General features: G+C 48.3%; 1 protein-coding gene across 1 annotated transcript in view; it reads right to left on the reverse strand.

The window, feature by feature from the left end:
* The window catches only part of disp (RND transporter family member dispatched), a 73,646-nt gene extending 71,829 nt beyond the window's left edge, over positions 1-1,817 (reverse strand). Inside the window, exon 1 of the mRNA XM_086544183.1 lies at positions 1,747-1,817. The gene's annotated coding sequence lies outside the window, so the exon portion shown is untranslated. The remainder of the gene's footprint in view (positions 1-1,746) is intronic.
* Between the last annotated feature and the right edge of the window lie 13,304 nt (positions 1,818-15,121).

The following is a 15,121-nucleotide window of genomic DNA, read 5'->3' on the forward strand; positions in this document are numbered from 1 at the left end:
TACGCACACATATATAAAAACTGATACCCCAATCCTCAGATCAACAGATAAAATTACAAATTTCATTACTAGACAATAACCGTTGTAGAGATCGTATAGAAGAATGAATTTCCTGGATCTCTGCACAATAATCTCCTCATCTGCGCCAAGGGACCAATAACGCATCCGCGCTGCAGCACTCAGCTTACAGCCTCCAGTGCCACGGAAAAGATATAAAAGAACGAAATAGAGGGAAAATAGTGCGTAAAGTCTACGGTCTCCCCGCGCCGTGTTTCAACTACGTGTTTTAGGCTGAGGTTGACCTGTCTGGGAGTGAACAAGTGGAAAATATGAAGGGAATGCTGAAAACAAAACACACACACTCATATATAAACAGTGGAAATTTATTCTTATGTGTATATATACATACATTCGTATATAGAGAGATATATAGATATATGCCTTTATTTATACATACACACACACACACACACACACACACACACACACACACACACACACACACACACACACACACACACACACACACACACAGAGAGAGAGAGAGAGAGAGAGAGAGAGAGAGAGAGAGAGAGAGAGAGAGAGAGAGAGAGAGAGAGAGAGAGAGAGAGAGAGAGAGAGAGAGGAGAGAGAGAGAGAGGAGGGGGGGAAGAGAGAAGAGAGGGAGAGAGAGAGAGAGGGGGAGATAGAGAGAGAGAGAGAGGAGAGAGAGGAGAGAGTGAGGAGAGAATAGCGGTGGAGAGGGAGAGCGTAGATGAGGGAGGAGTGCGAGAGAGAGCGCGAGAGAGAGAGAGGAGGAGAGAGAGAGAGAGAGACGAAGAGGAGAAGAGAGAGAGAGAGAGGAGAGAGAGAGAGGGGGAGGGGGGAGGAGAGAGAGAGAGAGAGAGAGGAGGGGGAGAGAGGGAGAGAGAGATGGAAGAGAGACGGGAGAGAGGGGGGGGGGGAGAGGAAGGAGAGGAGAGAGAGAGAGAGAGGGAGGAAAGAGGAGAGAGAGAGGGGAGAGAGAGAGAGTGGGAGGGGAGGAAAGTGAGAGGGAGATGAGAAGAGTGAGGCGCGAGTGAGGACGAGGATGGGAGAGAGGGGGAGAGGAGGGAGGGAAGAGAGAGAGAGAGACGAGGAGAGGAGAGCAGAGAGAGAGAGAGTGTGTGCAGAGAGAGAGAGAGAGAGGGAGAGAGAGAGAGAGAGTTGAGAGAGAGAGAGAGAGAGAGAGAGAGAGAGAGATTTAGCGAGATAGTTGAGAGAGAGTGAGTGAGTGAAGAATGAGAGAGGAGAGAGAGAGAGAGAGAGAGAAAGAGTGAGAGAGAGAGAGAGAGAGAGAGAGAGAGAGAAAGGTGAAGAGAGAAGGAGAGAGAGAGAGAGAGGAGAGAGAGAAAGAGAGAGAGAGAGAGGAGAAAGAGTGAGAGAGAGAAAGAGAGAGAGAGAGAGAAAGGGAGAGAGAGAGAAAGAGAGAAAGAGAGAAAGAGAGAAAGAGAGAAAGAGAGAAAGAGAAAGAGAAAGAGAAAGAAAAAGAAAAAGAAAAAGAGAAAGAGAAAGAGAGAAAGAGAAAAAAAAAGAAAAAAAAAAGAAAAATAAAAAGAAAAAGAAAAAGAAAAAGAGAAAGAAAGAGAGAGAGAGAGAACTTAAACATACCTAACTAAACTGAATACATCACACAGAGAAAGAGAGACCCCAAACTCGGAGCCCAACACCCCCCCCGCGCAGCCGAAAGCGTCCCGAAGGCGTAAACTAGAGACTCGCATGGCCTACCTGAGCACCCGCACTGGCCCCCTCCGCCGCCGCGGTCGTGCCTGGGGGAGAGAGAAAGCTGTAGCAAGAGGCAACTTGAAACGCAATTTCTTATTCAAGCTTCTTGGGTGAGAGAGGGAGAGAGAGAGGGGAGGAGAGAGAGAGAAGAAGAGAGAGGGAGAGAGAGGGAGAGAGAGGGAGAGAGAGGGAGAGAGAAGGAGAGAAGGAGAGAGATGAAGAGAGAGGAAGAAAGAGAAAAAAAGAAAGAGTTAGTGAGTGAGTGAGTGAGTGAGTGAGTGAGTGAGTGAAAGAAAAGTAATGCTAGGGAGAGAGAGAAAGCTTCAGCAAAACTTTAAACGCAATTTCTTATCCAAGCTTGGTGAGATAGATACTAAATCCAAAAAGATAGATAGATAGATAGGTAGAGAGAGAGAGAGAGAGAGAGAGAGAGAGAGAGAGAGAGAGAGAGAGAGAGAGAGAGAGAGAGAGAGAGAGAGAGAGAGAGAGAGAGAGAGAGAGAGAGAGAGAGAGAGAGAGAGAGAGAGAGAGAGAGAGAGAGAGAGAGAAATAATCGGAGAGAGAGATGAGCGGAGAGAGAGAGAGAGAGAGAGAGAGAGAGAGAGAGAGAGAGAGAGAGAGAGAGAGAGAGAGAGAGAGAGAGAGAGTGAGAGAGAGAGGGGTGCTGACAGGGAGAGAAGGAAAACTTCAGCAAACGGCATCTGAAAACGTCATTCCTTACCCGAGTTGTTCCTCTGGAAAAAGCAGTCTTGCGTTCTTCTCTGTTAATTAGACATGTCCATCGTGAATTCTTTTGATACCGATGACTTATATTAACATTCTTTATACCATGAACGACATTTTGTGCATTACTACTCGCTGGATTATCCTCTGTTCTTTTCTAAATACCCACTGCCATTCCCACTGTTGACATTACTAGGAACAACAATTTAAGTCATATTTTACACATTACAATATCTAAATATTATTATCATCATTACCATCAAGACCATCCATTTTCACCACCATCGTGATAATCATTTTGTATTGTCATCACCATCAAGATCATCATTCTGTATCATCACCATCACAATCATATTTTTGTGAAATATTACTCTCATCACTACCATCCTACTGCACCATCATATCCACACCCATCACCACACCTCATCACCACCATATCCACACCCATCACCACACATCACCACCATATCCACACCCATCACCACACCTCATCACCACCATATCCACACCCATCACCACACATCACCACCATATCCACACCCATCACCACACCTCATCACCACCATATCCACACCCATCACCACACATCACCACCATATCCACACCCATCACCACACCTCACCATCACCACCATCCCTACAACGTCCGAGCATCAAAATGCATCTCAAATCCCACTCTTTCCATCTATATCTATCTTTGGCACGATCACACTCGTTCTGAGAAGTGTCACGCTGTCAACATATGCAGAGTGATTAGTCATTACATCTCTTTCCGAGAAAATAGCATTGACTTGAATAAAGGGCTATCACTTCCGCTAGATACCCGAGCCTCCTGCTAAACGTAGCAACGTTGCACCACACTTACGTGACGTTAACGATACTCTTTACTCCCCTCCTTCTCACTCTCACTTTATTTCCTCTCTGCTCTACATTCGTTTTATTCTCTTTTTCTTTTCTTTTCTTTTCGTTTTATTTCCTTCCCCTTTTTTTCTTTTTTTCTTTTCTTTTCTTTTCTTTTCTTTACTTTTCTTCTCTTCCTTTTCTTGCTTGTTTAATTGCTTGCTTCCTTTCATCCCCTCCCTTCACTCACACAAAACAACATCGACACACACACACATACACACACAAACAAACACACACACACACACACACACACACACACACACACACACACACACACACACACACACACACACACACACACACACACACACACACACACTACCACCACCAACGCCACCGAGACCGAAACATACGCAACAGACAGACACAAAAGCAGTGCTCCTTGTGACAATACCCCCCTCCCATCCCCCTCCCCCCGCCGCCTTCCCCCTTCCCCCGTACCCCCGCCGTGCTCCCTACGAAGTATTTTAAAGCCGGCGTTCCACTAAAGCCTTATCTGCCCCCGAGACCGAGAGTCGAGCCGGTGATTATCGCCCCTTTGGACTGGCCTGGCCTGGCCGCGCTCTCTGTGTCACTGGGTTGAGCTAAAACTACAGCCTCCTTTGGCCACTTCTGGTTGTTTGTTGCGCGGGTAAGGAAGATCCATGGCCTGTGACTGTCGTAGGAGTTTGTGAAGGATTAAGGATGTAGTTATGGCATCAATAAATTGCCCTGAAGCTGAAACTCTTCACGCACCACGCCCAGGCCCAGGAACATAGTAATTGTAATGCAACCAATACGAGAGGCTAAGCGGAATAAAAACAGTAACGAGGAAGTGAAAAAAGGGAAAACATTTGGAAATAATTATATCCATCACCAAATAAGACTCAACGGAAGATTCTACAAGATATTATGATCAAACTCGCTCGGATGGGAACGAAAGCAAACCGAAGAGGAGGATAAAGGGAGAATAAAGAACATCGCGCTATTCCTACAAAAGGCATAAAAGGACGAAGTGGGAGCGAAGATGAGATAAAAGGGTGGAAGGGAAGTAAGCGACAAAGCGATAGGAAGAGGAAGAAAGAAGGGGAGAAGAACAAGGGGAAGGAGAAAACAGTCAGACACAAGTCGAGTGGCGCAAGAAATGAAGAAATGATCAACGATATCGCGAAATATAAATATTTCCAAAAAGCGGGAATTTAATTTCTGTTTAAATGACAATTCCATACCAACGCCGCGAAAAAAAAAACAAATCACCAAACAAACAAAACAAATAAACACATACACCGATGTAAAAAAAAAAAAAATAATAACGATTTTGTGCATTAAAAAAGAAGGGGGAAGGAAGGAGCGATAACAAACGAACCTTATTATCTAAAAACTTAATCACTTGAGAAACGCCGATGGGAGGAAAATGGCGAAAAGACACGGCGGACGAGGGACTAGCAGACGGGTAGGGGGATAGAGGATAGGGGGAGAGGGGATAGGGGGATAGGGAGATAAGGGGATAGCTGGGGAGTAAGATAGGAAGGGGGCTGTAGGGGGGTAGGAGAATAGGAGGGGGAAGGGCATACGAGGGAGGAGGGAAAGTGGAGGGGGTGGAATAGGGGGGGAGGGACACGAGGAGAAGGGGGGAATAGGGGTTAGGTACGTGTAAGAAAGGAGAGAGAGAGAGAGAGAGAGAGAGAGAGAGAGAGAGAGAGAGAGAGAGAGAGAGAGAGAGAGAGAGAGAGAGAGAGAGAGAGAGAGAGAGAGAGAGAAAGATAAGGGAATAGGGAGGCACAGAGAGAGGAATGAGGGGTGCTGGGGGGTAGGAGGAGGAGGAGAAGGAGGAGGAGGAGGAGGAGGTGGAGGGGGAGGAGGAAGAGGTGGAGAGCGAAGGAAGCGCACGGCAAGGATGGAAGAACCGCAGTAATGAGCAGGAAGGAAGGACTTAGGAGCTCGAATGGCTATGAGGCAATGAGAAGGACAAGGGAATGGTGGGAGGGGGGGTAGAGGGGGTAGAGGGGGAAAGAGGGGAGGGGAGGGGAGAGGGGGAAGGAGGTGGAAGGGAAGGCAATGAGGAGCACAGGGGCAGAGGGAGTGAGAGAGGATACCGGCAGGAGAGGGGAGGGAGAGTGGCGGGAGGGGAGGGGGTGGGGAAGAAGAACTCGAGCAGAAAGTGGGAAAAGAATAAGAGAAGAGGAAGAAATAAAAAAAGAAGTGCGCTAATGGCTGGAATTAAGAGCAAGGAAATGCGAAAGAGAAAACAGGCAGCGGAGTAAGGAGACAGAAGGGAATGAGAGAGAGGGACAGCAAAGAGAGATGAGCGAAGGAAGATGAAGAGAGAGAGAGAGAGAGAGAGAGAGAGAGAGAGAGAGAGAGAGAGAGAGAGAGAGAGAGAGAGAGAGAGAGAGAGAGAGAGAGAGAGAGGGAGAGAGAGAGGGAGAGGGAGAGAGAGAGAGAGAGAAAGAGAGAGAGAAAGAGAGGAGGGAGAGAGAGAGAGAGGAGGAGAGGAGAAGAGGAGAGAGGAGAGAGGAGAGTAGAGAGAGGAGAGGGAGAGAAGGAAGAAAGAGAGAGGAGAAGAGAGGAGAGGAGAGAAAGAGAGAGAAAGGGAGAGAGGGGAGAGAGAGAGAGAGAGAGAGAGAGAGAGAGAGAGAGAGAGAGAGAGAGAGAGAGAGAGAGAGAGAGAGAGAGAGAGAGAAAGAGAAAGAGAAAGAGAGAGAGAGAGAGAGAGAGAGAGAGAGAGAAAGAGAGAGAAAGAGAGAGAGAGAGAGAGAAGGAGAGAGAGAGAGAGGGAGAGAGAGAGGAGAAAGAGAAGGAGAGAGAGAGAGAGAGAGAGAGAGAGAGAGAGAGAGAGAGAGAGAGAGAGAGAGAGAGAGAGAGAGAGAGAGAGAGAAGAGAGAAGATGAGAGAGAGAGGAGGAGAGAGAGAGAGAGAGAGAGAGAGAGAGAGAGAGAGAGAGAGAGAGAGAGAGAGAGAGAGAGAGAGAGAGAGAGAGAGAGAGAGAGAGAGAAAGTGCGAAGGAAGAAAAGATGAGAGATAGAAGGGAATAAGAGCGAGACAAAAGAGACAACAGAAAGAGAGGAGCGAAGAAAGAAGAGAAGAGAAGGAAATAAGAACAAGAGTAAAGGAACAGATAAAAAAAAGACAAAGCGACAGAAGAAAGAGAAACGAACGAAAGATGAGGGTGAAACAGAGAAGAACGAAGGAAGAAGATAGGAGAGAAACAAAAGGGGATGAGAGCGAGAGAAAAGGAACAGAAAAGAGAGAATAGCCAGTAGAAGAAAGGAAGATGAACGAAGGAAAAGGAGACGAGAGAGACATAGCGACAGAAAAAAAGAGAAAAGGGAGAGAAGGCGAGAGGAGAGAAAAGGGAGAGAAGAAGACAGAAGGAGAGAAAAGGGAGAGGAAGCGACAGGAGAGAAAAGGGAGAGAAGGCGACAGAAAAAAAGAGAGAAAAGGGATAGAAGGCGAGAGAAGGAGAGAAAAGGGAGAGGAGGCGACAGAAGGAGAGAAAAGGGAGAGGAGGCGACAGAAAAAAAGAGAGAAAAGAGAGAGGAGGCGACAGAAGGAGAGAAAAGAGAGAGGAGGCGACAGAAGGAGAGAAAAGGGAGAGGAGGCGACAGAAGGAGAGAAAAGGGAGAGGAGGCGACAGAAGGAGAGAAAAGGGAGAGGAGGCGACAGAAGGAGAGAAAAGGGAGAGGAGGCGACAGAAGGAGAGAAAAGGGAGAGGAGGCGACAGAAGGAGAGAAAAGGGAGAGGAGGCGACAGAAGGAGAGAAAAGGGAGAGGAGGCAACAGAAGGAGAGAAAAGGGAGAGGAGGCAACAGAAGGAGAGAAAAGGGAGAGGAGGCGACAGAAGGAGAGAAAAGGGAGAGGAGGCGACAGAAGGAGAGAAAAGAGAGAGGAGGCGACAGAAGGAGAGAAAAAGGAGAGAAGGCGACAGAAGGATAGAAAAGGATGAAGGAGGCGAGAGAAGGAAAGAAAAAGGAGAGGAGGCGACAGAAGGAGAGAAAAGAGAGAGGCGACAGAAGGAGAGAAAAGGGAGAGAAGGCGACAGAAGGAGAGAAAAGGGAGAGGAGGCGACAGACAGGATAGAATAAAGGAGAAGAAAAGGGAGAGGAGGCGACAGAAGGAGAGAAAAGGGAGAGGAGGCACAGAAGGAGAGAAAAGGAGAAGGAGAGAGGAGAGCAACAGAAGGAGAGAAAAGAGAGAGGAGGCGGCAGAAGGAGAGAAAAGGGAGAGGAGAAGGAGACAGAAGGAGAGAAAAGGGAGAGGAGGCGACAGAAGGAGAGAAAAGAGAGAGGAGGCGACAGAAGGAGAGAGAAAAGGGAGAGAAGGCGACAGAAGGAGAGAAAAGGGAGAGAAGGCGACAGAAGGAGAGAAAAGGGAGAGGAGGCGACAGAAGGAGAGAAAAGGGAGAGGAGGCGACAGAAGGAGAGAAAAGAGAGAGGAGGCGACAGAAGGAGAGAAAAGGGAGAGAAGGCGACAGAAGGAGAGAAAAGGATGAAGGAGGCGACAGAAGGAGAGAAAAGGGAGAGGAGGCGACAGAAGGAGAGAAAAGGGAGAGAAGGCGAGAGAAGGAGAGAAAAGGGAGAGGAGGCGACAGAAGGAGAGAAAAGGGAGAGGAGGCGACAGAAGGAGAGAAAAGGGAGAGAAGGCGACAGAAGGAGAGAAAAGGGAGAGGAGGCGACAGAAGGAGAGAAAAGGGAGAGGAGGCGACAGAAGGAGAGAAAAGGGAGAGGAGGCGACAGAAGGAGAGAAAAGGGAGAGGAGGCGACAGAAGGAGAGAAAAGGGAGAGAAGGCGACAGAAGGAGAGAAAAGGGAGAGGAGGCGACAGAAGGAGAGAAACGGATGAAGGAGGAGTAGAGACAACGGCATCATTTCCATCACCGCGTTCGGTCGACGTCCCCGTGGCTTCAGAATCACACAACAAAACTCATACGGAATAATTGCTTGGTGTTCGACTACTTTTGGCCTCCTTTATTATCTCATTTTGTTCCATTTCTCTCTTTCTCTTCAACAATCATTCACTCACTTTGCCTCTCTCTCTCTCTCTCTGTCTGTCTCACACTTACTCACTTACTCATTCATTCACTCGCTCATTTACTGTCACACTCCCTCTGTCAGCCTGCCTCTCTCTCTCTCTCTCTCTCTCTCTCTCTCTCTCTCTCTCTCTCTCTCTCTCTCTCTCTCTCTCTCTCTCTCTCTCTCTCTCTCTCATCTCCCCCTCCTTCACCCTCTTCACCTCCCTCACTATTTCCCTCCAACCCTCCCTCTCTCCCTCCCTCCCTCCCTCCCTCCCTCCCTCCCTCCCTCCCTCCTTCCCTCCCTCCCTCAATCCATCCATCCACCCATCATTCTCTTTCTTCTTTCCTCCCCTCCCTCACCTCCCCCTCCTTCACCCTCTCCACCTCCCTCTCATTACCCTCTCCCTCTCACCTGGCGTTCTCCGATTACTCGAAATCCTTATTACCCAGCTGCTACCGCGAACTGTGCCTCGACCTTCTCACTCGCCCTCTCCCTCTCCCTCTCCCTCTCCCTCTCCCTCTCCCTCTCCCTCTCCCTCTCCCTCTCCCTCTCCCTCTTCCTCTTCCTCTCCCTCTCCCTTACCCTCACCCTCACCCTCACCCTCACCCTCACCCTCACCCTCACCCTCACCCTCACCCTCTCCCTCACCGTCACCCTCACCCTCACCCTCACCCTCACCCCCCGAGTGCCACGAGACTAGAATCAGAGTGAGCTCTGGCGTCCGAGCGTACAGTCATTGGTGTATTTGGAAACGGGCATCGCGTCAACGACCACGACCGACGTGGGCCTTGAACGCAGATCGACTACTACACAGAGGAGGATTACAACCATAAAGAGCAGGATTACGACCACAGGGGAAATATATACGACTGAGGAGAAATAGTATTCGGTCACAGGGAGAAGTGCGACCGTGGAGAGTAAGTAAACGACCACAGTACGACCACAGAGAATGGGAATACGACCGTAGGGAAGTAGAATTGGATCACAGAGGAGAGACGGATACGACCACGGAAAGGAAAAACGCGACGATATAGAGGAGGAACACGACCTCAGAGGGGAAGAATACGACCTCAAAAAGGCAGAATACGACCTCAGAGGGGTAGAATACGACCTCAAAAAGGCAGAATACGACCTCAGAGGGGAAGAATACGACCTCAGAGGGGAAGAATACGACCTCAGAGGGGAAGAATACGACCCACGAGGGAAGAATACTTCAAAAAGGCAGAATACGACCTCAGAGGGGAAGAATACGACCTCAGAGGGAAAGAATACGACCCACGAGGGAAGAATACTTCAAAAAGGCAGAATACGACCTCAGAGGGGAAGAATACGACCTCAGAGGGGAAGAATACGACCCACGAGGGAAGAAATCGAGAGCCTTCCCGTCGCAGTTCCAAGACAAACAAACAACCCCCCTTTTCCTTGGCTGATCTACTTCGGATTTCCTGCCGGAGTTTCCTATCACAACCAGACACATATTATAGAATGAATGTCCGTTGAAAATCATTCAAAAATTTGAATTTCATGGATCACTTCACTGTTGATTTTGTTATTCTTAAATTATATGACATATCTTCAGTTCCTCGTGATAGTGAGTACTATGTCTGTGTACGTGTACGTATGAGTGACGACACACACACCTGCATTTAACGACCCAATAATAATCCATGCAGTTGCCATGACCCTTTGCATTTGAAAGGCAAACGGCAACACTGCCTCAAAATCACAGAAAATGACAGACGAGGTCCCTATATTTTGCTTGGCATCACACGGCGCTACGTCTAGTGAAGATGCCCCTCTCTCTCTCTCTCTCTCTCTCTCTCTCTCTCTCTCTCTCTCTCTCTCTCTCTCTCTCTCTCTCTCTCTCTCTCTCTCTCTCTCTCTCTCTCTCTCTCTCTCTCTCTCTCTCTCTCTCTCTCTCTCTCTCTCTCTCTCTCTCTCCCTCCATTTCATTCCTCAAGCACATATTCCCATTTCATTTCGTGACAATAATAGGCCTACTTTCGCCGCAATCAAACGTGGTCTCTGAAGTGACACTCGCAAGCACTCGCAGGCACTCGCAGGCAATTACCAGCGCTACTGCCGTTTCCCCTCTGAGGCTCCGCCACGTGTTCGTCCTTCCGCGCCGTTCTCCCACGCGGCGAATCTGTGACCTTTGGCGAGGCGGGTTAGCGTGTCGGGACGACGAAGGGAACCAACTGCCACGTGTTCGGGCGGTTTTTTGTGTGTTGAGGGGGTGGGGTGGGGTGGGTTACCTGTTAGCAGTTTTTCTTCAGATAACATGGAAGGAAGGAAGGAGGAAGGAGGAAGGAAGGAAGGAAGGAAGGAGGATGGGAGAGAGAGAGAGAAGGATGATGTTAGGGAGAGGAAGAAAGTGAGAGGGAGGGAGGGAGGGAGGGAGGGAGGGAAGGAAGACAGGGAGAAAAAGAGGAAAGGTGGGATGGAGGGAGGGAGGAAAGGAGGGAGAAAGGAAGACAGGGGGGAGAGAGGGAGAGGGAGAGGGAGAGGGAGAGGGAGAGGGAGAGGGAGAGGGATAGGGAGAGGGAGAGGGAGAGGGAGAAAGAGCGAGGGAGGGAGGGAGGGAGGGAGGGAGAGGGAGGGAGGGAGGGAGAGGGAGGGAGGGAGAGGGAGGGAGGGGGGGAGAGGGAGAGGTAGGGAGAGAGAGAGAGAGAGGGAGAGAGGGGAGAGAGAGAGAGAGAGAGAGGGGAGAGAGAGAGAGAGGAAAGAGAGAGAGAGAGGAGAGAGAGAGAGAGAGAGAGAGAGAGAGAGAGGGGGGAGGAGTGGGGGGGGGAGGGAGGGGAGAGGGAGGGAGGGAGGAGAGGGAGGGGGAGGGGGAGGGGAGAGAGAGCGAGAGAGGGGTGGAGATGAGAGGGAGAGGCGGAGAGAGAGGAGAGGGAGAGAGGCTGGAGTGAGAGGGAGAGTGTGGGAGAGTGTTAGAGAGAGGGAGAGAATGAATGAGAGCGAATAGATTAAGAGAGGGAGAGGGAAAAAGAAGGGAGGGACTGTAAAGTGGCCGACAGGTTGCGGTTCAGGGCAGCGTTTCTTGACAGAGTCTCGTTCAGGGGGTGTCACTTTGGTAGCGAGAAGTCCAGACGAAGGTTCAGGTTAACAGGATTTATTCTTGGCAGCTATACTACAGAGTTGTTGAGTATGCCCCTGGTGTTCCTTGTCTGGGGAGATTCACCAAGGGGAGTGTTTATATTTTGGGCCCATAGGCTCGTCTGGGATGCGTAGTCTAGGCAAGAATGCTTCCACAGGGAAATGTTTTAGACACAACAGAAGATTGCGAGACGAAAACAAGGCGGGCTGCGCGGCTGACGAGGCCGATTTTGGAGAGCTCTGTGTGGAGAGCAAGGTCATGGCGCGACTGATCAGCTGACTGGCGTTGTGGGAGGCAAGTCGTGGCTGCGATGCTGAACCAGCGTGGCGTGGGCGGCGTACAGATGAAACAAGGGTTGAGGAGTCGACAGCAAATGTAGGATAGTTCAGCAGTAAAGCAGGAGGAAACGTTGATCATCAGCTGGGGACAACTCGATGGGCAGGGTGGCACACAATCGGAAGTTCAAGCAAAACTGGCAGCGTGAAGTTACTGGAAGCAGGGCAATAGCGGCGTGAGGCGATGTAGGGTTCGAGTCGCTGCTACCACTTGAAAGGTCGGGATTGGACATGCTTGTATGTGGGTAAACGTGGCCTTGGTGGAGGAACACGGCAGGAACAGTTTCTTGGTTTATTGCATAAGCTGATTAGTAGGACGTTGGAAGTGAGGTGCTCCTACTTTCCTCGCGGAGGGAGCGAGGTGTAAGAATTGTAGTCTCGCTGCTCCGAGAGGAGACTCTTCTACCACATTTGGACATGTGATGAGTGATAGTGTTGCATCAATACCTAGCTCTCTGCAAAAGGAAAGGACAAAACAACACTGTTATGTCTAGCTTGAAAGGGGGTTAGGACAGATTAGATGAAGCAAACGAAGCGTAAGTATTATGTATGGTATATATGTGTATGTGGTCGTTATCTATTATATACACAATTACAGCAGGACATCAAAATATGTAAATACAGTGGTTTACAGAGGATATAGATTTAAGAGATGGGAGAGAAAAGAAGAGAGGAAAATACATCGAATTAAGGAGTGGAGAGAGGGGAGGGTAGGGGATAGGGAGAGAGGGAGAGGGAGAGGGAGAGGGAGAGGGGATGGGAGAGGAGAGAGGGAGAGGGAGAAGGGAGAGGGAGAGGGAGAGGGAGAGGGAGAGAGGGAAAACCAGGTTTATATATATCATATATATATATATATATAACTATTATATATATATATAGAGAGAGAGAGAGAGAGGGAGAGAGAGACGAGGGGCGAGAGAGAGTGGAGAAGAGAGAGGGAGAGGAGAGAGAGAGAAGAGAAGAGAGAGCCGAGATGAGAGAGAGAGAAAGAGACAGAATATATATATATATATATATATAGTTCTATATTTATATTCTATATAGAGAGAGAGAGAGAGAGAAAGGGAGAGAGAAGAGAGAGAGAGAGAGAGAGGACGAGAGAGCGAAGTAAGCGATGCGAGGAGAGGAGAGAAGAGAGAGAGAGAGGCGGGAGGAGGGAGGGACGGGAGGGAGGATGGAGGGAGGGCGGAGCGGAGGAGGGGGAGGTGGGAGGGAGGGAGAGAGAGGGAGGGAGAGAGAGGGAGAGAGAGAGAGAAATAGATAGAAGAGAGAGAAATAGATAGAAGAGAGAGAAATAGATAGAGAGAAAAGAGAGAAATAGATAGAGAGAAAAGAAAGAACAAGCGAGAGAAAGAAAGCGATGAGAGAGAATAAAAAACAAAGGAGAGAAAAGATGAAAAAAGAGAGAGAGAGAGAGAGAGAGAAAAAGAAAAACGAGTTGAGAGCGAAGGGCGAGAGTGAGGGAGTGGCGACGCCCCTATTCCCATTCCAGAAATGACACTCGTTACCTCTGTCTTTGTTTTGCAAGTCGGATGATATGACTCAGATGATGTAATGGCTAAAAAGTCTGGACTCTCCGCCGAGTTATTTCTTCCCCGAGGGATAAAAATATCAAAAGCGCATGCAACCGGATAATCTAGACTGCAACAGCGATAGGAAGGAATTACATTCATTTTATGGGATAGAATTGTCATTCCTAATTCCGTGCGGTCGCCAGCACGCTGCCCGCCCGGAAATCAGCATAATGGCTATACATATTTGCAAACTGGAGTTGCAATTAAAAGAATGAACTCGGGGCGCAGTTGCAAATCTCATGCGGACGACCACGATAAAAAAAAGAGAAAAGAAAAGAAAAGAAAAAAACACGGCGTGAACTTTGTGCAACATTATCAAGTACGCCGAAAATACCGGAAAATGCTGAATATATGTTCACGTCTTATTGATGTTTGCGTCGTAGGAATTCACCAAATCAGGATCCGGGATTCAGAAAAAGATTTCGTCGACCGTGGACGTATCATAAATTTTGCATATAAACACATACGCGTGTAAAGGGAGAGAAAAAAAAGCTTCCGAAGGCTTAGTCAAATGCACATAACACTATACATCTTTTATATCATGATTATTTGTATAGTGTGGATTCATATTCTCAAAGCGTTATCACTATTTGGGATATATTTTTCCTCTTCTGTTTTTAGTCTTTTTAGCCTTTTTATTCTAAATACTAATCTTTCGTCTCATCACTACCTACTAGGAATACATTTACCTCAATATTACCAATAAATACTTTTCTTACAACCAAGAGAGATTAATACCCGGACGAATTTAGATTGACTTTTTTTCCCCTTTCTACCCATTTCCCCTCAGCCTTCCGCCTTCCTCCATCCCCTACTTCCTCTTTCCCCACTTCAAAATCGCTTCTCTCCTTCCTCCCCCATCCCTCCCCTTCCTCCCACTACCACTACCCCATTCCCTTAACTTCACCCGCTCCTTCTTAATCTCTTCTCATATCCCCCCCTCTGCTCAGCATCACCTTCTCATTCCATCTCTCCAATCTTATTACCCTCATATACTCTTCCCCCACCCATCCCTCTTTTCCCACACTTATCCCAACCCAGCCACCTACTTCCCCCTCACACTTAACACATCCCCCCTCCACCTCGGCTTCCACCCCCGCTCCGTCACATGCAGCCAAGACATGCAGCCGACACCTTAGCAACACCGTCAATCGCCCGTGCAATCCCGGTTGAGTTGTCTGTTCTTTTATCTCCGAGCCTGAGTTTATTTCTGTAGTTTTATTCTATTTCTGTAAGGGCTGGGAACAGTACTGAAGAAGTGAGGAGAAAGAAAGAAGGATAATAAAAAAAGAAACAAGAAGGAAGCAGCCAACGACAACTCTTCCCTCGCGGCCAAAGTGTGGCTCGCTTTGTGCCGGCCGTCGCATGTTACCCTTTTCGGCGACCGGCCATGATATGATCACTTTTATTTCATTCTATTTTCTTATTTCATCAAATTATATTTCTTTTCTTTTTTTTATCATATTTTTTTTTCTTGGGGGGAGGTATCGGTTTGGAACTCTCTCCTACAATGGGAAAAGTGATATTCACAATAAAAAAAAAAAATAATAATAGAAGTGAAATCTTGCTATTCCTGGCAGGATCCACGATGTGACCTTGGCATAACTCTCCTGATATAACCTGAAATAACCTGAATTTCTCCTAGCTTATGTATCACTCTGTTTCCCCAGAAATCCTATCTATCGCGAAGTGGAAACTAATCCAGATCTACTGAAGGCACACGGCTACTTATCGCGATGTGCTATCTATCCG

The sequence above is a fragment of the Penaeus japonicus genome, unplaced genomic scaffold (assembly GCF_977035675.1).
Source record: "Penaeus japonicus unplaced genomic scaffold, GWHDUDI00000001_assembly GWHDUDI00000014, whole genome shotgun sequence".
Lineage (NCBI taxonomy): Eukaryota > Metazoa > Arthropoda > Malacostraca > Decapoda > Penaeidae > Penaeus > Penaeus japonicus.